The sequence below is a fragment of the Heptranchias perlo genome, chromosome 18 (assembly GCF_035084215.1).
Source record: "Heptranchias perlo isolate sHepPer1 chromosome 18, sHepPer1.hap1, whole genome shotgun sequence".
NCBI lineage: Eukaryota > Metazoa > Chordata > Chondrichthyes > Hexanchiformes > Hexanchidae > Heptranchias > Heptranchias perlo.
Window position 1 is genome coordinate 32,069,919 of NC_090342.1, and position 26,789 is coordinate 32,096,707.

The following is a 26,789-nucleotide window of genomic DNA, read 5'->3' on the forward strand; positions in this document are numbered from 1 at the left end:
GAAATTGGTACGGCCAGAGAGGGCGGAAAGCCTGATTGTTACCTAAATGGGCCAGGCAGTTCAGGCAGAACCCGGACCTGTCCCGGCCCAATGTTCTGGCTAACGTTTATCCCTCAGCTTCACCACCAGAAAAAGAATGGCCAGGAAAATCCAGAACTATTTGCTGCGGCTCTTTAAATTCTGGTGGGGGTTGACGCCATGGGCAGATCTTATACCCACCCCCATTATGTCAAGGAGACATTTTCGGGGGAGTTAACGGGATTCCCGAGAAATTGTGCTCCGTGTGCCACCTTGAAAGGCCAAACAGAACTTATGCTTGCTGAGAACAGGTGTAGGTACATTATGAGTCTAGTGAAGGCCCCGAGCCTTTACTAGAGTAAAGTAATTGATCCCAGACCTGACTCTGAAGACTCCAATGGGAACTGAAGACTTTTTTAGGATGTTTTCTTGAGCCCAGACGTGCCTGGCTGCAACTAGGGTGGAGTGCCTGTGGGCCCCTTTGCCTTCTAGAGAATGCATCAGGGCCAATGCTGCTGAAGTAACCCTTGCTAGTGTGATGTACCTGCCCCAGTTATACAAATGATCACATCCCTGGGATTTGGGACAGGGTCTCTGTCTTTGAATTAGGACAGATAAGGGTTCTGCTCCAATGCTCCTGAACCAACGGAGCAGACCCCCAGGAATTTCTGGGCCATTATGTTTAAAAAGAATATTTCCTTTTTCAGGTCCAGTTGATCGATTACTACATGTAGGGCCTTGTGGGTAAACCTGGATTTTCTCATTTTACTTGGACCCATTAAACACAATAATTTCATCCTCCACTTACATTTATTACATTGCTACAATGGATTACTACATTTTTTTGTCACTTATATTGATTAATTGGCTATTTAGTTGAGTGAGAAATGTTATGGACCATTATTACAGGTGCATTATGATTAGCTAGTTGGTTGGTAATTCTACTGATGAAGCTGTATTGCTAGAAATTGCCATTTAGTCTGTAGGTCATAAAAATATCTGAACATGGGTATTTAGTGTTTATTATGAAAAAATAATGAGATATGGCCACTAGCATTTCAAAGGGGTTTACTTCTGTAAGGTGAAGATCATGATAAGTGGATGGCCTGTTGCTTGTAAACTTCATTTAGATAACAAGACTTATTTAAAGCCACACAAACTCAGTATTTTCTCTATTTAGCATCTAACCTGGGCTGACACTTTGGTGCAGTACTGAGGGAGTGCTGCATTGTTGGAGGTGCTGTACTTCAGATGAGATGATAAAAAGAGGCTCCGTTTACCTGTTCAGGTGGATGTAAAACATCCTATGAAACTATTTGAAGAAGAATAGGGAGCTCTTCCAATGTTCTGGCTAACATTTATCACTCAAGCTTCACCACCAGAAAAAGATTAAAGGTTAAATTTTTATTTACACTAACATAGACAAGATCACTTTAAATTAATGAGTTTTACTTGCCTGCTTGTGGATGTGACTTCTCTTAGAATCATAGAATCATAGAAAGGTTACAGCACGGAAGGAGACCATTTGGCCCATCAAGTCCGTGTCGGCTCAATGCAAGATTGACAGTTTCTGTGGGCCTGGCTTCCATTCCTATGGAGTCAATTGGTACAGAGGAAGGTGCACTGATATCACAGCGCTGAACTAAAAAAAAACTTAAAATGGAGCAAGTGGACATCGGAGACCACAAGGTAAGTATTTTTGTAGTCTTTGTCCACAGGATGTGCGAACAGCCTTGCCATTTCGGTCGGCACGTGTTCCGGCCCATTATCTGAGGAATTGCAAATATAGCTGAACACTGTGCGATCATCAGTGAACATCTTCACTTCTGACCATGTGATGGAGAGGAGGTCATTGATGAGGCAGTTGAAGATAGTTGGGCCTAGGATGCTGCTCTTAGGGACTCCTGCAGCAATGTCCTGGGACTGAGCTGATTGGCCTCAAACAACCACAATCATTCTTCTTTGTGCTAGGTATGACTCCAGCCACTGGAGAGTTTTCCCCATTGACTTCAGTTTTACTCGGGCTCCTTAGTGCCACAGTCAGTCAAATGCTGCCGCGATGTCAAGGGCTGTCTCTCTCACCCCACCTCTAGAATTCAGCTCTTGTGTCCATGTTTGCACCAAGGCTGCAATGCGGTCTGAAGCCGATTGGTCCTGGCAGAACCTAAGCTGAGCATCAGTGAGAAGGTTATTGGTGAGTGAGTGCAGCTTGATGGCACTATTGACCACTGTTTCCATCACTTTACTAATGATTGAGAGTAGTCTGATAGGGTGGTAATTGGCTGGGTTCGATTTGACCTGCTTTTTGTGGACAGGATGTCCTAGAAATTCGATCGGGCTCAAAAGCAGGCATGGAGGCGGTGGGGCGCGCATGTGAATGTTTCTGTTCACGTGGTCCCAGCACGTTAAATTAGTGCTTGGATCTAATTATAATGCATTCGGCATGCAGCCAGCGCTACCCATACAATTTATTGGCTGCACACCTGTTTGGAGGGGCCGGAAATCAAGCGTCTCTGACCCCACTCAAACGCAGCCAGCACCTCTTAAAGGGGAGGTGCACTCTGGCTGCAGATAGGAGTGTTCACTTCTGAGGAAAGAAATGGCAGGAAGAAACAGTGACAGGGCACCCGGATTCTCTGATGTTGCCATGGAGGCCCTGGTCCAGGTAATGGACAGGAGGAGGAAGATCCTGTTCCCCCCAGGGGGTAGAAAGCCTTCCAGGCAACAACTCCACCGCCAGTGAGAAGACATCGCAGAGGACGTCAATGCCAGGAGCTTAGCTCCCAGGACATGGCTGCAATGCCGAAAGAAGTTCAACGACCTCACCAGAGTTGTCAAAGTAAGAATACTGTTCTCCTACTCTCTGGTCACACCTCCATGACCTCCAACCTCACTACTCACAATACTCTCCTCCCCCACTTCCCTTCACTCTCCTTGAATCACTGCATCACACTTCACTCCACCTCCTTCTCCTCATATGCACACACTCAGACTCAGCACTTTTGCAAGCCTCACTTCCCCACATCTCACATCTGACACACTGCATTCCAGTTATTCCACTACAACAGGCACATTCTCTAAGCCTGTCACTAACACAGTCCCTTCTTTCTTGCAGAAGGTCACGCCCAATTTCAGACAGGAGGTTACCAGTGGAGAAGACCGAGCCTGCCTGCACACCCTGTCCCCCCGCGAGAAAATCATGCCAGCCTTGATGGTCAGGGAGAGTCATGGCCGTGGCGACTGGCAATGCTGGAGGAGACGTCGCGCAGGGTTTTCTCAAACCTCTTTTTCCCTTCTTACCTCTAACTCATCCTGATCACTCTGAATGACAAACTGCAGATGCTTTCACCTGACACTTCTCTCTCTGCTCACCCTTTGCACTAAAAGGTAATCCTTGTCCCTCTCTTTAATTTCAGGAGCTTAAGGTGTGGACATACCTCTGCCAGTTGAGAAAGAGGAGGCCAGCCTTCCCGAAGCTGCAGCATCTCTCGATCTGACCCTCGCAAGCACCAACTCAGAGACTGGCACTGTGCACACTTTAGAGGCTAGGCTAGAGACTGCTCTTCACATTGTGACTCACCGGGCACAAGTGTGCAGGACCTAGGGCATAGGGATAGGACATCACAGGTGCCAGATCGCCGGAGGGTGAGATCACATACAAGCTCTGCTGAAGACAACTCAGATGCTGACTACGAGTGCCCAGCCTACTGAAGAAGGCTGTAGGGGCATAGTCCAGGGTTAGGTGCACTGGGCAGCCTGCCAGCGAGTTTGGCACAATGGCTCAGAGCATGGAAAAGTCCAGCTGAAACTTGTGTCAAAGCTTGCTTCGTGCAGAGCATGGAGACCATTCTCTCCAACATGGATCGAGCAGTCAGCTCCATCAACAAAACAGGGGCGCCCGCCTTCCTGGAGCGTCTTCTGACAATTCCCACAGCTGCCATGGGAGCTTGGACAGCTGCCATCTTGGCTTTGGGGTCAGTGTTGACAGGGACCGATGGGCCTTCCTGACCCTCCCTCCCAACCACTGACTTGAGTGCCAGGGACCATTCCTTCAGCCTCCTGCTGCCTGACATCCTGATCCCGCCCGCCATCCTGCAGCCGCTTCTCACTGGGTTCAGGCGGGAGACTGACGGGGACGATGCAGATGAGGCCTGGGAGTTAAAATCTCCCGGGCTTCACACTGCAGAGGACCAGACGGTTTGCTGTCCATCTCAGCTCCTGCCCACACAACACCCAAGTCCCCTCTAGTTAAAATCGGCCCTTTACTGTATGAGAAAAGCCAGAATATGAAAGCTTCAGTTTTGCCAACATTCACAATTATCAAAGGAAGTCCCGTGCAGTAACCAAGTAAGGATAAGACTCCTGATCCAGATGGATTGCATCCACGCATATGAAAAGAAGTTGGGAAGAGATAGCAGAGGCACTATTACATATATATAAAAATTCATTAGAAAAGGGAATAGTGCCAGAGGACTGGTGGACAGCTAATATGACTCCTATATTTATAAAGGAAGATAGAATCAGTCCAGGGAACTATAGACCAATTAGCTTAATGTCGGTGGTAGGAAAGATAATGGAATTCTCACTCAAAGATGTAATAGAAAAATATCTAGAAACCAAAAATATAATAAAGAATAGTCAGCATGGATTTCAAAAGGGAAGGTCATGCTTGACCAACCTTAATGAGGACAAGTAGCAGAATGGATAGCAAGCTGGTTACAAAACAGAAAACAGAGAGTAGGGGTTAAAGGTAGTTAACCAGACTGGCAAAAGGTGGGAAGTGATGTTTCACATGGATCAATGCTGGGACCACTGTTGTTCACTATTTACGTAAACGATTTGGAATCGGGAATCAGAAGTACAATTTCAAAATTTGAGGACAACACCAAATTGGGGGGTATAGTTAATACTGAGGAAGACCGAGAGGAATTTCTTCACTCAAAGGGTTGTGAAACTTTGGAATTCTTTACCCCAGAGGGCTGTGGATGCTGAATCGTTGAGTATATTCAAGGCTGAGATAGATAGATTTTTGGACTCTAAGGGAATCAAGGGATATGGGGATTGGGCAGGAAAGTGGAGATGAGGTTGAAGATCAGCCATGATCTGATTGAATGGTGGAGCAGGTTCGAGGGGCCATATGGCCGACTCCTGCTCTTATTTCTTATGTTCTTTTGTTCTTATGACTGTGACAAAATACAAGAAGACATTAATAAACTTGCAGGATGGGTGTGTAATTGGCAAATGAATTTCAATATAGATAAGTGTGAGGTATTACATTTTGGTAGGAAGAATAAGGTGGCCACATACTGCTTGTATAATAAGAATCTAAATGGGGTAGATGAGCAGAGGGATCTGGGGGTACAGTTACACAAATCACTAAAAGTAGCGACACAGGTTAATAAGGCCATAAAAAAAGCAAGCCAAGCACTGAGGTTCAATTCTAGAGGGATAGAATTGAAAAGCATAGAAGTTATGTTAAACTTGTATAGATCCTTGGTTAGACCACACTCGGAGAACTGTGAACAGCTTTGGTCTCCATATTATAAAAAGGTTATAGAGGCACTGGCGAAGGTGCAAAAAAGATTTACTAGAATGATACCAGAACTGAAAGGTTACACCTATCAGGAAAGATTGAGCAGGCTGGAGCTCTTTTCTCCAGAAAAGGGAAGACTGAGAGATGACCTGATACAGGTCTTTAAGATTATGAAAGGGTAAGAAAATGTTTCCACTTGCGGGGGAGACCAGAACTAGGAGCCATAAATGTAAGATAGTCACTAATCATTAATAGGGAAGTCACTAGAAGGATAGTCACTAGTCACTAGTAGGGAACTCAGGAGAAACTTCTTTACCCAGAGAGTGGTTAGAATATGGAACTCGCTACCACAAGGAGTAGTTGAGGCGAGTAGCGCAGCTGCATTTAAGGGGAAGTTAGATAAACACATGAGGGAGAAAGAAATAGAAGGATATGCTGACAGGGTTAGATGAAGTAGGAGGCTTGTGTGGAGCATAAATACCGGCATGGACCTGTTGGGTAAAATGGCCTGTTTCTTTGCTATATATTCTATATAATTCTATGTAAGAGTCTTGAGGTAATTGAAGAAGAGAAAAATGCTCTTTTAACACAAAGAGAACTGTGCAGTACTTTGGTGAAATTGCTGAGCATCAAGATCATAAACTAGTCACTGACTGCCCTAGAGAAAAGGCAGGACATTTTCAGTGTTGGAGGACAGCTGCCCAACAAGCATGTGAACTCAATGGCCAACACGATATGGACCTGATGGATAGTCTGGTAATCGTGGGACGTTTTGAGAAACAGCACAAAGGTAAGGCATGAACAATACTGTAAAGTAGTCGCACAGATCATGTATGGAACGTATATGGAGAGTCTTGGTTGTTAAACAATTACGGAAAAATTGATCTACTGATACAGCAAAATGTTAACATGGATGCGGTAAGGAAGACAGAAGGAATGAAGATAGCAAACATATTCTAATTACAGGGTAGATTGAATGAATTAGTGTGCCAGGTGCAGACCTATGTGACTGGGGATACACATCATAAATCCAGGTGCAGACCCCACAGTGAAGCGCTGCACTGGGATTGCAGATTTGTAAAATCTACCCTCACATGAAGACCAAGGTTTTCTGGTGCATCTTCAGAGGAGCGGGAATTCCAACTGACAAGTCCTGAGCCCAGCCTATCTTCTGTGGTCAGGCTATTTTGCATAACTGAGATAGGCTCTGTCGGGGGGTTCATGTGGGAGGGTGGATTGGAAAATGACTGTAGCAGAACACGGAGAATTTTTAAAGCATTTTCAAACTGTGGGGCAGGGGAGCTGAATCTCTCCTCCACTGCTCATAGAAATGCTGGAGACAGAGATTCCCTTGTACCCAGCATTACAAAGGCACAAGTGACGGGAAATACATCTAATTGAAGATGTAGTCTCATCATTTTCCACAATCTTTCAATCCTCCTTAGATATGGGAGTGGTGCCAGAGGACTGGAGGATTGCAAATGTTGCACTCCTATTCAAAAAAGGGGAGAGGGATAAATCCAGCAATTATAGGCCAGTTAGCCTAACGCTAGTGATGGGGAAACTTTTAGAGGCAATAATCCAGAACAAAATTAATTGACACTTGGAAAAATATGGGTTAATAAATGAAAGCTAGCACAGATTTGTTAAAGGCAAATCGTGTTTGGCTAACTTGATTGAGTACCACATAACAGACTTGTTAGCAAAATTAAAGCCCATGAGATTAAATGGATAGTGGCAGGGTGGAGATATAATTGACTGAGGGACAGAAGGCAGGGAGTAGTGGTGTGTGATTGTTTTTCAGACTGGAGGGAAATGTGCAATTGTGTCCCCCTGGGGTCGGTGTTGGGACCACTGCTCTTTTTGATATACAGTATATTAATGACCTGGACTTGGGTATTCAGGGCATAATTTCGAAGTTTGCAGATTGCACGAAACTTGGAAATGTAGTAAACAATGAGGAGGATAGTAACAGACTTCAAAAGGACGTAGACAGACTGGTGAAATGGGCAGCCACATGGCAGATGAAATTTAACACAGAGAAGTATGAAGTGCTTCAATTTGGTAGAAGGAATGAGGAGAGGCAATATAAACTAAATGGTACAATTTTAAAGGAGGTGCAGAATCTGGGAGTTTACGTACACAAGTCTTTGCAGGACAAGTTGAGGAGGCTGTTAAAAAGGCATAAAGAATCCTTGGCTTTATAAATAGAGGCATAGAGTACAAAAGCAAAGAAATTATGCTAAACCTTTATAAAACACTCGCTGCATAAATAATGTTTCCTCATGTCGCCTCTGGCTCTTTTGCCACTTACCTTAAATCTGTGACCTTTGGTTACCGACTCTTCTGCCATTGGAAACAGTTTCTCTTTATTTATTCCATCAAAACCCTTCATGATTTTGAACAGTTCTATCAAATCTCCCCTTAACCTTCTCTGCTCCAAGGAGAAAAACCTTAGTTTCTCCAGTCTCTCCAGTATCTGAAATCTTTCAGCCTTGTTACCATTCTAGTAAATCTCCTCTGCACCCTCTCTAAGGCCTTGACATTCTTCCCAAAGTGTGGTGCCCAGAATTGGCCACAATACTCCAGCCGGGGCCGAACCAGTGCATATTAGACACCTATGTCTGTTCCGATGGAAAATGCCAGGAGTGCGGAGCTGTCAGAGCAGCCCTCCAAAGAAATTCCTGCCAGTGTTAAATTGGGCAGCTAGAGTAATTTGAGTGGAAAATCCTGCCTGATATACAATTTTGAGTCTTTTATAGAAACATTTCTCTCTTGTTATCGCTTTTCAACTTTCAAATGCTGCTCCAGCTCCAGCTCGCCCTCTCTCACACACACTCGCTCTCCCTCACTCTCTTTCAATTCTGAGTCATCTGCTGTACGTCTGGATATTTCAACTGCAGCAGCCCTTTTAACTGCAACAACCTGCCCCAATGTTCTTCTTTTCCAGCAGTGATGATCCAGTCAGGAGCAGGATTGTTGATAAAAATCCACTCTGCATATTAAATGACTGCCCCACCCCCCACCCCAAGAAAAATGGAAAGTCCTCCTCCACCATTTTACTGACAATGACTGAGCTGTACCAAATGCTCATACAGAACCTAGAGCCCATCTCTGCTAGAGGCAGTGAAAGTAACTTCAACCTTTATGTCTCAATGTACTTTCAGGTGCACAGGGGGACAGTTGTCTTATCAGCCAATCATGTGTACATCACTTTCTCAAACAAATCACTGATGCACTGTTTTCTTGAATTGGGAAATTCATTACTTTCCTTATGGACATTGTCCATCAGTGAGAGAGGGCTGTCCAATTTTATCAAGTGGCAGGATTTGCACATGTGTAAGTTACCCACTACATATACTTCATCATCTGTGCTCCTTTCCAAAATGCCATCAATTTACTGACTAGTAAAGGGTTTCACTCGCTCAGTGTTCAGCTGGTTAGTGATCATCACGTCATATTGCTTGTGAATGATCCATACCCAGGTAGCTCCATGATTCCTTCATACTGAGGCAGTCCACCATACCACCACACTTCACTGCTGAAAGGCAGGTATCTGGATGGCTCTTTGAAATAGAGGCTATCTTTGCAGCAGTTGCTGATCACCCTGTCTGGTTCCCTCATAGGAACATAGGAACAGGAGTAGGCCATTTAGCCCCTTCAGCCTGTTCCACCATTCAATGAGATCCTGGCTGATCCCTTAGCCCCATATCCCTTAATACCTTTGCTTAACAAAAATCTATCAATCTCAGATTTAAAATTAACGATTGAGCTAGCATCAACTGCTGTTTGCGGAAGAGAATTCCAAACTAGGCGTGTAGAAGTGTTTCCTAACTTCACTCCTGAAAGTCCTGGCTCCAGTTTTTAGGCTATGTCCCCTGTTCCTAGACTCCCCAACCAGCAGAAATAGTTTCTCTTTATCTACCCTATCAGTTCCCCTTAATATCTTGAAAACGTTGATCGAATCACCCTCATATCCCAGGTGAGTACCAATATAACATGGTTCCTGCTGCAACCAGAATTATCACAGAGACAGTTGGGATTCTGAAAGTATGCTTCAGGTGCCTCAACAGATCGAGGGAAGCTCTTCAATACAGTCCTGCTACTGTGTTTCATATCATCATAGTGGTATGTTATGTGCTCCATTATTTGGCACTCTAAGGAACACTCCAGGTTCAGGTTCCTGCCTAAGAAGAGGAAGAGCAAGGAGCACCACATTTTTAAAATTCATTCAGGGAATGTGGGCGTCGCTGGCAAGGCCAGCATTTATTGCCCATCCCTATATGCCCTTGAGAAGGTGGTGGTGAGCCACCTTCTTGAACTGCTGCAGTCCGTGTGGTGAAGGTTCTCCCACAATGCTGTTAGTTCCAGGATTTTGACCCAGCGACGATATATTTCCAAGTTTAAGGTGGTAAATGGGGTGCCAATCAAGCGGGCTGCTTTGTCCTGGATGGTGTTGAGCTTCTTGAGTGTTGTTGGAACTGCACTCATCCAGGCAAGTGGAGAGTATTCCATCACACTCCTGACTTGTGCCTTGTAGATGGTGGAAAGGCTTTGGGGAGTCAGGAGGTGAGTCACTCGCCGCAGAATACCCAGCCTCTGACCTGCTCTTGTACCCACAATATTTATGTGGCTGGTCCAGTTAAGCTTCTAGTCAATGGTGACCCCCAGGATGTTGATGGTGGGGGATTCGGCAATGGTAATGCCGTTGAATGTCAAGGAGAGATGGTTAGACTCTCTCTTGTTGGAGATGGTCATTGCCTGGCACTTGTCTGGCGCAAATGTTACTTGTCACTTATCAGTTCAAGCCTGGATGTTGTTCAGATCTTGCTGCACGTGGGCTCGGACTGCTTCATTATCTGAGGGGTTGCAAATGGAACTGAACACTGAGGAATCATCAGCAAACATCCCCACTTCTGATCTTATGATGAAGGGAAAGTCATTGATGAAGCAGCTGAAGATGGTTGGGCCTAGGATACTGCCCTAAGGAACTCCTGCAGCGATGTCCTGGGGCTGAGATGATTGGCCTTCAACAACCACTATCACTACATGGGTGGAAGGGAAATGCTATGTTGCTGCAGCTAGTTTACTGCTGCAGCAGCAACAGATTTCCCTTCCACCTAAATGCCTGGTGCACTTCCGGCAATAAATCTGGCACAGAGGGAAATCTAGCCCTACATTTACCTGGCATTGTTCTCTCCATTTACATATTTTGTCTAACTCATTTTGCAGATGCAACAATGAGGCATTTTCCCCCACCCTGATGTTGTAAGAGCAAAAAGGTGCAAAGTGATTTTATACTTTAATTTGGGGAAATGGCTTTTTACCTCCACAAGGTTTAATTTTATGTTTAACTTAGTGGGCTCTTTTTCCTAAAGAAACTTCAGGCACTAACCATGGCTTTATGAAGAAAACAATCATTTTTTATACACTAGAAATATTGACATTAGAATTAAACAACATCTTGGGTTTATGCATGACTTAGAATTGCTTTAACAACACCATCTGAAGTCCCAAAATGCATAACCTTTTGGAAATCAAATGTCTATCTTAGATTAATCCCCATAACAAAAGTTATATCCTCATGGTTGGCTCAAGCTTGTTGGGAAGATTCCAAGTACTTTGATGCATTGTAGTGTAGCATAGCCTTCTCTTGACGCCAGGTCATCTGCTTCACAGGTAATCTGTAAGCCTGCATCGAGGCATGAAGCTGTGAGGTAGGGAGCAGTAACGAAGATTACAGGTGAGCTGGTGCCACTAGGAGGCGAAAGGCGAGGTAGGAACAGTTGCGTTGGAGTTGTGTCTCTCTACTCTTTAACTTCTGCCTAGCTTTAAAGTCTTTTAATTTGAACCACACCTCTAGGGCGGTGGCTTGTCAATAATAGGATTGTCCAAATACAACCCACGATTGATTGACATTTCACTTGTTCTCTCTCAATGTCCACGATGTAATCAATGTAAGTAGGCAGTTGTATAAACGAACTCCAGCCGTCATGGAGTTGAGTTCTTGTTACTATGGTCAAGTTACTATGGTGATCTGTCCTTTGCTGTGTTTTTTACGACGTGTAAATTAACAATCCTTTTAACTGTCGTTCAACCTTTTTAAGAGTATGTTTCTTTCAGCATGCTGAAGCCGATTTAATACCAAGTTTTATCAGATGTATTTTTACTACAACACCTATCCCCTAACAAGTACCCACCTCCTACCCTTTAGCCAATTTCTTATCCACGCCCAGGTTTTACCTTGAATCTCCACCATTTCAAATTCAAGCAGCAACCTTTTGTGCGAAAGTTTGTGAAATGATTTTGGGTTAGTCTGGGGATATTATGTGATTTTCTTTTACAGTCTATTTGGGATGTTACAATGTCAGGTTTCACTGTACGCTGACGACACCCAGTTCTACCTCACCACCACCCCTCATGACCCCTCCACTGCCTCTGATTTGTCATGCTGCTTGACGGACATCCAGTATTGGATGAGCAGAAATATCCTTCAACTAAATATTGGGAAGATCGAAGCCATTGTCTTCAAACCGTGCCACAAATTCCGTTCCCTAACCACCGACTCTATCCCTCTCCCTGGCCACTGTCTGAGGCTGAACCAGACCGTTCGCAACCTTGGCATCCTATTTGAACCTTAGATGAGCTTCCGGTCCCATCTCCACCCCTGCCTCAGCTCATCTGCTGCGGAAACCCTCTTCCTTGCCTTTGTTATCTCTGGACTCGACTATTCCAGTGCTCTCATCTCCGGCCTCTCATCTTCCACCATCCATAAACTTGAGCTCATCCAAAACTCTGCTGCCTGTATCCTAACTCGCACCAAGTCCCATTCACCCATCACTCTTGTGCTCACTGACCTACATTGGCGCCCAGTCCGGGAAAGCATCAATTTAAAAATTCTCATCATTGTTTTCAAATCACTGCATGGCCTCGCCCTTTCTTATTCTGTAACCTCCTTCAGCCCTACAACCCTCTGAGATCTCTGCGCTCCTCCAATTTTGGCCTTTTGCGCATCCCCGATTTGAATCGCTCCACCATTGGCAGCTGTGCCTTCAGCTGCTTAGGTCCTAAGCTCTGGAATTCCCTCCCTAAACCTCTCTGCCTCTTTATCTCTCCTCCTTTAAGATGTTCCTTAAAACCAACTCTTCGACCATGCTTTTGGTCACCTGTCTTAATATCTCCTTATGTGGCTTGGTATCACATTTTGTTTGATAACACTCCTGTGAAGTGCCTTGGAACATTTTACTACATTAAAGGCACTATATAAATGCAAGTTGTTGTTGTTGTTGTTGTTGTTGAAAAGTCACGTAAGTTGGTAAGGCAGGATCTTCCCCTGTAAATCCATGTTGACCGCTGTTTACTGGATTATTATCATAGAGGTAATTTTAAACTTACTGCCAAATGGATCACAATGGCCTTTTCCAGTCCTGTCCAATCCTTTGTACCTAGTGATATGAGACTGATGGGTCTGTAGTTACCTGGGTCTGCTTTGTCATCCTTTTTGAAAAAAGGGGGAACCATGTTTCCCTGTTTCTAGTCCAGCAGGAGCTTTCCTGCATCTCACTCATAATCAGCACAAATCTGATCCCTTGACTTTTACCAGCCTAGGATAAATAACACACATCCCTGAGGATTTATTTGTTTTAAGTCTTTGTGACCTGTCTGAGACCTTATTTATGGTGAAGTCATTAATCCTATTTGGATTATGACTAGTTATGGAAGACATGCTACTCATGATTTCGCTTTTAAATATTTAGAGGAAATAATTATTTAGTATATTAACCATTTTATGTTCATTCTTATTTTTAGGCCTTTTGAGATTCTCATCTCTTCTCTGATAACTAACACCGTCTATATTTGCACAAGCTGCATACATCTCGAATTTCAGGATTTTTTCTAAATGCTCTTTGCATTGAAAAGAAAACATTAAGCTTTATAATTTAATATCACATTCTTGATCTAGGTTTGATTGTACAATGGATTATTAAGTATAAAACACCCCATTAAGTAGAGACCACCGTGTTTTCAAACCATTTAATTGATCAACTCCTGCCAGTCATTTGTCAATTAAATTTTAACTACTAATGATAAATAAGCAGAAGTGTACCTGTGTAAATGCATGTGCCTGCGTGCATATGAGTTGTATGTATGTGTCCCTTGAACTCGCTGAATATTGTACTTTCTAGAAGTAATATGAAACATGCTTCAGACTTTATTATTAAATGCTTAATTATGGAATTAATAAATGTTCAATCATGAAATTAATCAAAAAGTTGCATCAATCATATCTATAAATTCTCTTGCAGCTAACATTTTGATTCCCCTTCTAATAGGCAGTTTCTGTTGTCTCTGAGACAGACACTCTGCAGGTGTTTCAAAATGGGACTGTTTAAGTCACATCAGCCTATGTTTTTACCTCAGAACATAAGTGATGATATTTGTGGGGATTTCTGTTTGTGATTATTTCAGCTTGTTTATCTAATTTAACCACAGCTTCCAATATTCAGAACTTACTGGGTGTGTTGAAGAAGCGTCAAACATTACAGGAACTTCATCCAGAGAACAAGAAACTTGTGAATCCTTATCATAATCTTGAAGGAGCACAACATCCATTTAATGAAGAATCACCAAATCCTTATCCTGAAGTAGGACTTTATCATGATTATGGAGACAATCTACAAAGTTACCCTCATCTTTATCCTGGCAGAGCATCTTATCCTTTTCCTGAGGACAAGAAATTAAAGGAATCCTATACTTTTCCTGAAGTAACACATCCTCTTCATCACATGGTGGAATCTCTTCCTGATCCTGAAATTGTCCCATTCCCTGATCCTGAAATAGTCCCTAGCCCAGATCCTGAAATAGTCCCTATCCCAGATCCTGAAATAGTCACTATCCGTAATTATGAAGTACAGCATCAGAATTATCCTGAAGTACTATTTCCGCCTTATGTTAAAGTGACACGTTTGCCTTATCCTGAACGGGCACCTCCGCCTTATCCTGCAGTGATGTCTCAGCCTTCGCCTGCAGGGGTATTTGTGACTTCTCCTGAAGTGGAACGAACACCTTATCCTAAAGAAGCACCTCGGCCTTATCCTAAAGTGGCATCTCCACCTTCACCTAAAGTGAGATCTCCGCCTTCACCTGAAGTGAGATCTCCGTCTTCACCTGAAGTGAGATCTCCGCCTTCACCTGAAGTGAGATCTCCGTCTTCACCTGAAGTGAGATCTCCGCCTTCACCTAAAGTGAGATCTCCGCCTTCACCTGAAGTGAGATCTCCGCCTTCACCTGAAGTGAGATCTCTGCCTTCACCTAAAGTGGCATCACCACCTTCACCTAAAGTGGCATCACCACCTTCACCAAAAGTGAGATCTCCGCCTTCACCTGAAGTGAGATCTCCGCCTTCACCTGAAGTGAGATCTCCGCCTTCACCTGAAGTGAGATCTCCGCCTTCACCTGAAGTGAGATCTCCGCCTTCACCTGAAGTGAGATCTCCGCCTTCACCTGAAGTGAGATCTCCGCCTTCACATGATATGAGATCTCCACCTTCACCTAAAGTAGCTCTTCCGCCTTCACCCAAAGTGGCACCTCCGCCTTTACCTAAAGAGGCACCACCGCCTTTACCTAAAGTGGCACCTCCGCCTTTACCTAAAGTGGCACCTCCGCCTTTACCTAAAGTGGCACCACCACCTTCACCTAAAGAGGCACCACCGCCTTCACCTAAAGAGGCACCACCGCCTTCACCTAAAGAGGCACCACCGCCTTCACCTAAAGAGGCACCACCGCCTTCACCTAAAGAGGCACCACCGCCTTCACCTAAAGAGGCACCTCCGCCTCCACCGAAAGTGGCACCTCCGCCTCCACCTAAAGAGGCACCTCCGCCTCCACCGAAAGTGGCACCTCCGCCTCCACCGAAAGTGGCACCACCGCCTTCACCTAAAGTGGCACCTCCGCCTTCACCTGATGTGGCACCTCCGCCTCCACCGAAAGTGGCACCACCGCCTTCACCTAAAGTGGCACCTCCGCCTTCACCTGATGTGGCACCTCCGCCTTCACCTGATGTGGCACCTTCGCCTTCACCTGAAGTGGCATCTCCGCCTTCACCTGAAGTGACATCTCCGCCTTCACCTAAAGTGACATCTCCGCCTTCACCTAAAGTGACATCTCCGCCTTCACCTAAAGTGGCATCTCCGTCTTCACCTAAAGTGGCATCTCCGTCTTCACCTAAAGTGGCATCTCCGCCTTCAGCTGAAGCAAGATCTCCGTCTTTACCTAAAGTGGCACCTCTGCCTTTACCTAAAGTGGCACCTCTGCCTTCACTTGATGTGGCACCTCCACCTTCACCTGAAGTGGCATCTCCGCCTTCACCAAAAGTGGCACCTCCGCCATCACCTAAAGTGGCATCTCCGCCTTCACCTGAAGTGAGATCTCCGCCTTCACCTAAAGTGGCATCTCCGCCTTCACCTGAAGTGAGATCTCCGCCTTCACCTAAAGAGGCATCTCCGCCTTCACCTGAAGTGAGATCTCCGCCTTCACCAAAAGTGGCACCTCCGCCTTCACCTAAAGTGGCATCTCTGCCTTCACCTGAAGTGGCATCTCCGCCTTCACCTGAAGCGAGATCTCCGTCTTTACCTAAAGTGGCACCTCCGCCTTCACCTGAAGTGAGATCTTCACCTTCACCTAAAGTGGCACCTGGGCCTTCATCTGTAATTATATCTCTACCATATGTTGAAATTATATCTCCACCCTATCCCGAAGTGGTACCTCTGCCTTATCCTAAAAGGTCACCTCCGTTGTCGCCTGAAATGGCACCTCCGCCTTATCCTGAAATGGCACCTCTGTCTTATCCTGAAATGGAACCTGCACCTTATCCTCAAATGAAATCTGCGCCTTATCCTGAAATGGATCTTGCATCTTATCCTGACATGGAACCTTCGCCTTATCCTGACATGGAACCTTCGCCTTATCCTGACATGGAACCTTCGCCTTATCCTGAAATGGAACCTGCACCTTATCCTCAAATGAAATCTGCGCCTTATCCTGAAATGGATCTTGCATCTTATCCTGACATGGAACCTTCGCCTTATCCTGAAATGAAACCTCCGCCTTATCATCAAATGGAACTTGCGCCTTACCCTCAAATGGAACCTGCGCCTTATCATCAAATGGAATCTCCGCCTTATCCTGAAATGGAACCTCCGCCTTATCCTGAAATGGAACCTCCGCCTTATCCTGAAATGGATCTTGAACCTTATCCTGAAATGAATCCTCCGCCTTATCCTGAAATGGATCTTGAACCTTATCCTGAAATGAATCCTCCGCCTTATCCTGAAATGAATCCTCCGCCTTATCCTGAAATGGATCTTGAACCTTATCCTGAAATGGAACCTCCACATTATCCTCAAATGGAACCTTCGCCTTATCCTCAAATGGATCTTGAAACTTTTCTTGAAATGAATCCTCCGCCTTATCCTGAAATGGACCTTGAACCCTATCCTGACATGGAACCTCCGCCTTATCCCAAAATGAAACCTCTGCCTTATCCTGAAATGGAACTTGCACCTTATCCTGAAATGGATCTTGAACCTTATCCTGAAATGGAACCTCCGCCTTATCCTGAAATGGATCTTGAACCTTATCCTGAAATGGAACCTCTGCCTTATCCTGAAATGAATCCTCCGCCTTATCCCGAAATGAATCCTCCGCCTTATCCTCAAATGGAACCTTCGCCTTATCCTGAAACGGAACCTCCATCTTATCCTCAAATAGAACTTGAACCTTATCCTCAAGTGAATCCTCCGCCTTATCCAGAAATGGAATCTCCACCTTATCCTGAAATTAAATCTGCGCCTTTTCCTGAAATTGAACTTGCACCTTATCCTGATGTGGAATCTCCGCCTTATCCTGAAATGGATCTTGAACCTTATTCTGAAATGGAACCTCTGCCTTATCCCGAAATGAAACCTCCGCCTTATCCTCAAATGGAACCTCCACCTTATCCCGAAATGAATCCTCCGCCTTATCCAGAAATGAAACCTCCACCTTATCCTGAAATGAATCCTCCGCCTTATCCAGAAATGAATCCTCCGCCGTATCCAGAAATGAAACCTCCACCTTATCCAGAAATGAATCCTCCGCCTTATCCTCAAATGAAACCTCTGCCTTATCCTGAAATGAAACCTCTGCATTATCCCGAAATGAAATCTCCGCCTTATCCCGAAATGAATCCTCCGCCTTATCCTGAAATGAATCCTCCGCCTTATCCTGAAATGAATCCTCCACCTTATCCTGAAATGAATCCTCCGCCTTATCCCGAAATGAATCCTCCGCCTTATCCCGAAATGAATCCTCCGCCTTATCCTCAAATGAAACCTCCGCCTTATCCCGAAATGAAACCTCTGCCTTATCCTGAAATGAAATCTCCGCCTTATCCCGAAATGAATCCTCCGCCTTATCCTGAAATGAATCCTCCACCTTATCCTGAAATGAATCCTCCGCCTTATCCCGAAATGAATCCTCCGCCTTATCCTGAAATGAATCCTCCGCCTTATCCTCAAATGAAACCTCCGCCTTATCCCGAAATGAAACCTCCGCCTTATCCCGAAATGAAATCTCCGCCTTATCCTGAAATGAATCCTCCGCCTTATCCTGAAATGAATCCCCCGCCTTATCCTGAAATGAATCGTCCGCCTTATCCTGAAATGAATCCTCCGCCTTATCCTGAAATGAATCCTCCGCCTTATCCTGAAATGAATCCTCTGCCTTATCCTGAAATGAATCCTCCGCCTTATCCTGAAATGAATCCTCTGCCTTATCCTGAAATGAATCCTCCGCCTTATCCTGAAATGAATCCTCCGCCTTATCCTCAAATGAATCCTCCACCTTATCCTGAAATGAATCCTCCACATTATCCTGAAATGAATCCTCCGCCTTATCCAGAAATGAATCCTCCGCCTTATCCTGAAATGAATCCTCCGCCTTATCCTGAAATGAATCCTCCGCCTTATCCTGAAATGAATCCTCCGCCTTATCCTGAAATGAATCCTCCGCATTATCCTGAAATGAATCCTCCGCCTTATCCTGAAATGAATCCTCCGCCTTATCCTGAAATGAATCCTCCGCATTATCCTGAAATGAATCCTCCACCTTATCCTGAAATGAATCCTCCGCATTATCCTGAAATGAATCCTCCGCCTTATCCTGAAATGAAATCTCCGCCTTATCCTGAAATGAATCCTCCGCCTTATCCTGAAATGAATCCTCCACCTTATCCTGAAATGAATCCTCCGCCTTATCCTGAAATGAAATCTCCGCCTTATCCAGAAATTAATCCTCCGCCTTATCCTGAAATGAATCCTCCACCTTATCCTGAAATGAATCCTCCGCCTTATCCAGAAATGAATCCTCCGCCTTATCCTGAAATGAATCCTCCACCTTATCCTGAAATGAATCCTCCGCCTTATCCAGAAATGGAACCTGCACATTATCCAGAAATGAATCCTCCGCCTTATCCTGAAATGAATCCTCCACATTATCCAGAAATGAATCCTCCGCCTTATCCTGAAATGAATCCTCCACCTTATCCTGAAATGAATCCTCCGCCTTATCCTGAAATTAATCCTCCGCCTTATCCAGAAATGAATCCTCCGCCTTATCCTGAAATGAATCCTCCACCTTATCCTGAAATGAATCCTCCGCCTTATCCTGAAATTAATCCTCCGCCTTATCCTGAAATGAATCCTCCACCTTATCCAGAAATGAATCCTCCACCTTATCCAGAAATGAATCCTCCGCCGTATCCAGAAATGGAACCTCCACCTTATCCAGAAATGAATCCTCCACATTATCCAGAAATGGAACCTGCACATTATCCTGAAATGAATCCTCCACATTATCCAGAAATGGAACCTGCACATTATCCAGAAATGAATCCTCCACATTATCCAGAAATGAATCCTCCACCTTATCCTGAAATGGAACCAAAGTCTTATCCTGAAATATCTTTTCCATACCTTTCTGCTGAGAACCAGAAACTGGATGAATCTGATCCTAATCTTGACGTAATGCCTGATCCTTATCCAGAAGTACCAACCCAGAGCTACAAACGATCCTGTCTACCTGGATGGACTCATTATAATTACTTATCTTCCTGTTATCAATTCTTCCCCAAGATGAAAATAGCCTGGATAGAAGCTGAGGTAAGACAAAAAATATTTCAATTTAAATTTTTAAAAAATGTATATATTCATTCTTGTGATATGGGCATCGCTGACAAGACCGGCTCTTGAGAAGGTGGTGGTGGGCCTTCTGGAACTGCTGCAGATGGTGTGGAGAAGGTACTCCCACAATACAGTTAGGTAGGGAGTTCCAGGATTTTGACTCAGTGGCAATGAAGGAACGGCTACATATGTATAGTCAGGATGGTGTGTGACTTGGAGGGGAACTTGGAGGTGATGGTGTTCCCATGCATCTGTTGCTCTTGTCCTTCTAGGTGGTGGAGGTCAAGGGTTTTGGAGGCGCTGCCGAAGAAATCTTGGCGAGTTATTGCAGTTCATCCTGTAGATAGTACACACTGCACCCACGTTACACCGATGGTGGAGGGGGTGGATCTTCAGGCTAGTGGAGGAGGTGCCGATCAAGCAGACTGCTTTGTCCTGGATGGTGTTGAACTTCTTGAGTGTTATTGCAGCTGCACCCATCCAGGCAAGTAGAGAGTATTCCATCAAACTCCTGACGTGCCTTGTTGGTAGTGAAGAGGCTTTGGGGAATCAGCAGATGAGCCACTCGCCATAGAATACCCAGCCTTTAACTTGCGCTGGTAACTACAGCTTTTATGTGGGTGGTCCAGTTGAATTTCTAGTCAATGGTGGCCCCCAGGATGTTGATGGTGGGAGACTCAACAATTGTAATTTATTCAGTGGTACAGTTAAGAAAGGGACATAAATTGTTCCATATTCCATTGCCTCTACATAATGATGTATGTATTGATTCAGACATCAAATGCTATGGTGACAAAACATGGCAGTTATGGTGGGTGTCTCACCAGGTCTAAAAATATGTGGCATTAGTGAGGAGGCTTTGGTGAGTTCCCATACTTTAAAAGATTTTAGTTTTGACAAATTTTCTTTTATTTGGTTTTGCAATCTCTCACAGAATGTTAACCTCACTATTAGCAGAGAAGAAATTCCCACCAGGATCCTAACCAATACAATGCTGACAGGTACATGGCAAGTCCTGGGGTGGCTGGTTTGCTGTTTGCTTGGTTAGTTTTCAGTTCACTTACGTGACGATAAAAAAATGATTGAGTTTTCAGAATCACCCTGTTACTGTATTTCCCCCTTCCAATTTCTCTCCTCCTTTCATGCAGCACGGAGTCATGAAATGGTATAATTTCAAAGGCTGTTCTTCATGCATTAGCAACCGACTCACCCATGGGGGCCATCACAGCTGAAGCTAATCATTCTCGAACCCAATGTCTATATAAATGCAATATGTGAAAACAAAGGACAAGACCAGCTGGTCCATCGAGTATGTTCTATACTGTCATGATATAGCCTCTGCACACAATGACCACCCCCCCCCACCCCACCCACCCTTACCCAGCAGCTACACAATTTCCTTGGCGATGCAAAAAAGAACTAGTGAAAAAAGACCTTAGGCCAATTTTGGAATAAAACGCCAGGAAGTTTCACTCTGACCCCCGAAAGCAAATTCCAGGAGACCATGGTGACCAGTCCCCCAATACCAACCTAACTTCAATACGGAATTATGTTGACCACACTCAGTAACTCACCCAGCTCCTTTTTGAATGTTTGCAGCGAATCCACACTCACTGCAGGAGACGACAACTTGTTCCAGAGAGCGACGATTCTTTGCAAAAGGAAGTACCTCTTGACATCTAGCCTAGTTTTAAACTCATGTCACCTAGTTCTCCCCAACCTATCTAATTCAAATAGCCACACTGACCGAATATAATCCTTTCTTTATTGTAAAGACCTCAATCAAATCTCCCCAAAGCCTATGCTTTTCTAGAGTTAAAAGACCTAGTTCTCTAAGCCTATTATAGTAACTAAGGGCCTTTAAACTAGGTATCAGTGTAGTGGCCCTCCTCTGACTGCTTTCCAGGGCCTCTATAATCACTCGCCTTGTGAGGGGAATGAAACGGGACACAGCAGGCGCAATTTTAACTCTCCTCGAACGGTAGGAAAGGAGGGTTGGAGCAGTTCAAATGGAGCAGCTCCTTTTCCGCTAATTCCCTATTTTAATGCTCCTGGTTTTGGCGGCCTTTGAGGCTCCCATCAGACTCTGGCGAGAGCCCAAAGGAACAGTACAATGCTCTTGAGTGGTCACCCACCATGGCCGCTCCATTAGAGAAGCCAGTTAGGCACTCTAAGGCAAGTCCTCCGAGTCCCATAAGGAAAGTCCAGGCCTCTGCTGCCCCAAGCTATCCGCCTCCCCATTATGAGACCCTCGCAACACACACCTCACAATTAAAATCTACCGGGCCTCTGACAAAGACCCCCGCACAGGATTGCTGCCTGCTCCCACTAGCTTCCCACTGGGAGTTTAAATCGGCCCTAATATTCTAGATGAATATTAGACTAACCAAGGCTTTTAAGTCCATTAAAAACATGTTCACATGTACCAGCAGTTCCAGTTATGCCTATAGATGGTGATGCGATAGGCCTTTTCTCTGTTAAATATGTAACATTAGGTTGAAAAGCAGGAGCTGATACTGTAATCTGGTAGTTCTGAATGTTCATCCAGTTCCACACTCTGGTCTCCAGGTGGCTCTGCATCAGTATTTTAGTCCCAAAGGCAACTTTCTCAACTATTATGTTGAAGTGGAATATTGGGATGAAGATAATAAATCTGAATTAAGATTTTTGTATACTATTCACCCCAGACCAACTTCCACCCCACTTAATTCCTTTCCTCGACCTTTGAAAACTGCCACTGCAAAACCCTCCATTCTTTCTGAGCCTTGTGTCCTATATTAAACTTGCAATGTTAATCTTGCAGCTTAGTGGTTTGCTACTTCCCTGGCCATCGTTAGGGATGCGAGTGCAACATCCCGCAATTATTAATAGTCCCAGCTGTTACGAGCCCAAACATCCCCAGCATCACTCTGACCAATTCTTTAGGCTTAAACTTCCCCTCATGCTGTGACTCTTTGCTGATGTTCTCCCCAGTATTCCCCTGGTAGTGGTGGCTTCCACAGCCTATTGTCGGCATCCAGTTTTGGAGTCATAGCACTGTGGCCGATCTCATCTTGACCCAAGTAGCAGAAGCGCAGCACAACCCATTCCTGGCCAATTTGAAACCCTGGCCTTGGAGAGGGGAGGGGACCATTAATCCCCACCCCCCAACCCTCTGCTCTATCTAAGAGGAAAAACCGGCATTCAGAATGGATGGGGAGCTCACCTCAACCTCCTCCTCACCCCGCCCCTCTTAGACTGCACTCTGTGCCTAGTGGAGGGAAGTTGAGCTCATGGCAAACTTCCCCCAATCCTCCTTCGGATGAAGACATTAAAGACGGATGTAAAAGATCCCATGGCAATATTTTGAAGAAGAGCAGAGGCGTTTTTCCCAGTATCCTGCACAATATTTATCCCTCAACCAACATCACTAAAACAAATGATCTGGTCATTATCACCTTGCTGTTTGTGGGAGCTTGCTGTATGCAAATTGGATGCCGTGTTTCCTGCATTACAACAGCGACTACACTTCAAAAGTACTTCATTGGTTGTAAAGTACTTTGGGATGTCCTGAGGTCATGAAAGGCATTATATAAATACATGTCTTTCTTTCTTTTCTTTCCCTTGCTGAGATGATAAGCTGGATTAGGTGGAAGGAAGGGAATCTTACTGGAACCTCCCCCCAAGAACATTTGCTGGTCTCCCTTCCAAACAGATGAGGTAGTTTCCCTGTCTTTGCCTTCCCCACCCCCATCTCCATCCTCCATCCCCTCCACCCGCTCCTGCTCACCTGCTGTACTCTTCTCCTCCTTCCCCTAACTCCCTCTCTCCTCCCTATCCCCTTTCATACATGCCTCCCCTTTTCACTGCCTCTTCCTCCTCCTCTGACCTCGCCCTTTCTCTTTCTCTCCCCTCCAGCTCCCTCTACCCTCCCCTCTTCTTCCCCTCCCCATTCACCACCTCATCATTTCCCTTTCCCTTCCATCCCTCTTCCTTGTCCCCATCCCATCTCTCATTCCCTCCCTCTTCACTCTCGCACTCCCCCTCCCCCTTCCCCTTTTACTTCTCTCCCCCTTTACCTCCCTCCTTCTCCCTCTCATCTATGTCCTCCTTTTCCACCTGGGTCAAATTACTCCCTGCCTTCTAACCCTGCTTGGCATACATATCCCACTATCTGGAACACCATGGGAGATTAACTATTTTTAAAACATTACCTATGTGTTTTAAAGGGCAGATTTCCAACCGTTAAAGAGCCTAGATTCAGGAGACCAACACAGTTTGCTCAGGGATGCGACTTGCTCAATCTTATACAAATAAATTTCATCATGCCACCTTTAATCCAGGGACGCCCTTGATGCACTGCTCTTAGGGTCCACAAAAATAATCTGGGATGTGGCCGCTCCAGGATCCCTGCCCTCCACGATCATGATCCCCGTCTCTCCCGCAACTTATCTTGCTGGTGGCCGCCCCGGCCTTATCTTGAGGCCTCAATCTGGTGAGCTGCAATGGTGCTGGCACTTCCTGTTTGGCACCCCACAGCTCGCCTGCCAAATTTAAATGAGGCAGGGGCCTCAAAATCGTGGGGTCCACTTCACCCTCAGAACAGGCGGTCAACCAACACGCTCTGCTGGTCGGTCGACCAAAGGTCAAAATCGACCCCACTGAGTCAGTATTGCCCTGGATTCATTATATGTTGGCCATTTCAATCTTCATACGACCGAGCCTTAAGATATCTGAAAAGCCTTTGATAAAATGCTGCTAAATAAGATTAAAACAATTTGAATATAAAGTGAAACCTGGAAATATATTTTAAAAATTGGCTGAAGGAAAGAAAGCAGTAGATACTTGTTAGTGAGGGAAGTCTGGGTCATGGGAAAGTCCTGAGTGGAGTGCTCCAAGGTATTCTTTCTTTTTTTTAATTCATTCATGGGATGTGGCGTCGCTGGCGAGGCCAGCATTTATTGCCCATCCCTAATTGCCCTTAAGAAAGGTGGTGGTGAGCCGCCTTCTTGAACCGCTGCAGTCCGTGTGGTGAAGGTTCTCCCACAGTGCTGTTAGGAAGGGAGTTCCAGGAATTTGACCCAGCAACGATGAAGGAACAGCGATATATTTCCAAGTCAGGATGGTGTATGACTTGGAGGGGAACGTGCAGATGATAGTGTTCTCATGTGCCTGCTGCCCTTGTCCTTCTAGGTGGTAGAGGTCTCAGATTTGGGAGGTGCTGTCGAAGAAGCCTTGGCGAGTTGCTGCAGTGCATTTTGTAGATGGTACACACTGCAGCCACAGTGCGCCGGTGGTGAAGGGAGTGAATGTTTAGGGTGGTGGATGGGGTACCAATCAAGTGGGCTGCTTTGTCCTGAATGGTGTCAAGCTTCTTGTGTGCTGTTGGAGCTGCACTCATCCAGGCAAGTGGAGAGTATTCCATCACATTCCTGACATGTGCCTTGTAGATGGTGGAAAGGCTTTGGGGATTCAGGAGGTGAGTCACTCGCCGCAGAATACCCAGCTTCTGACCTGCTCTTGTAGCCACAGTATTTATATGGCTGGTCCAGTTAAGTTTCTGGTCAATGGTGACTCCCAGGATGTTGAGGGTCACCATTGACCAGAGTTTCTAACTGATATCAATGACTTGGATTCAGAGGTCAGGATTCTCCTCCACCATCCTGCCTGAGATCGGGCGTAATTGTGGTGGAGAATGTTGGAAAATGCGGGAATAAGTCCCACCACACCTTCACTGCTCCAACTAGGATTTCCCTCCCCATTCAGGACCTCACTCCTTCACTGCTCACTATGTGCAAGTGATGGCAGGGCACAGGCCCCGGCTACCTAAAGGATGTATCTGTTGTCCGCACTACATACTGTCGATTCCCGGCGCTGCCATGAGGAAGGCCCTGGGAAATGGCATTAATGGTCCTGGGTTCCCCCAGAGGAAGGAAAAGGCCTTGTAGTGCCCTTCTCTCCCTTCCATATGGTCCCCAATTAATTACCAGCGTAGGGCTCTGTCAAGGCATGCAAGACTGCAGTTCCATCAGTCTTCGGGGCATTCCTGCCCCTTTAACTCCATCCTCGCCTCTCCGGATACTGCATGTGGAGACTTGTGCTCCAGAATTAGCCACGCCTCTAGCCAAACTGTTCCAGTACAGCTACAACACTGGCACCTACCCGACAATGTGGAAAATTGCCCAGGTATGTCCTGTCCACAAAAAGCAGGACAAATCCAATCCGGCCAATTACCGCCCCATCAGCCTACTCTCAATCATCAGCAAAGTGATAGAAGGTGTCGTCGACAGTGCATTACCATCGACGAATCCCCCACAATCAACCTCCTGGGGGTCACCATTGACCAGAAACTTAACTGGACCAGCCACATAAATACCCTGTGGCTACAAGAGCAGGTCAGAGGCTGGGTATTCTGCGGCGAGTGACTCACCTCCTGACTCCCCAAAGCCTTTCCACCATCTACAAGGCACAAGTCAGGAGTGTGATGGAATACTCTCCACTTTCCTGGATGAGTGCAGCTCCAACAACACTCAAGAAGCTCGACACCATCCAGGACAAAGCAGCCCGCTTGATTGGCACCCCATCCACCACCCTAAACATTCACTCCCTTCACCACCGGCGCACAGTGGCTGCAGTGTGTACCATCCACAGGATGCACTGCAGCAACTTGCCAAGGCTTCTTCGACAGCGCCTCCCAAACCAGCGACCTCTACCACCTAGAAGGACAAGAGCAGCAGGTACATGGGAACAACACCACCTGCACGTTCCCCTCCAAGTCACACACCATCCCGAATTGGAAATATATCGCCGTTCCTTCATCGTCGCTGGGTCAAAATCCTGGAACTCCCTTCCTAACAGCACTGTGGGAGAACCTTCACCACATGGACTGCAGCGGTTCAAGAAGGTGGCTCACCACCACCTTCTCAAGAGCAATTAGGGATGGGCAATAAATGCCAGCCTCGCCAGCAACGCCCACATCCCATGAATGAATTTTTAAAAATGACAGTCCCGCTGAGGGTGCGTGTGGTTATGTGTTCTGT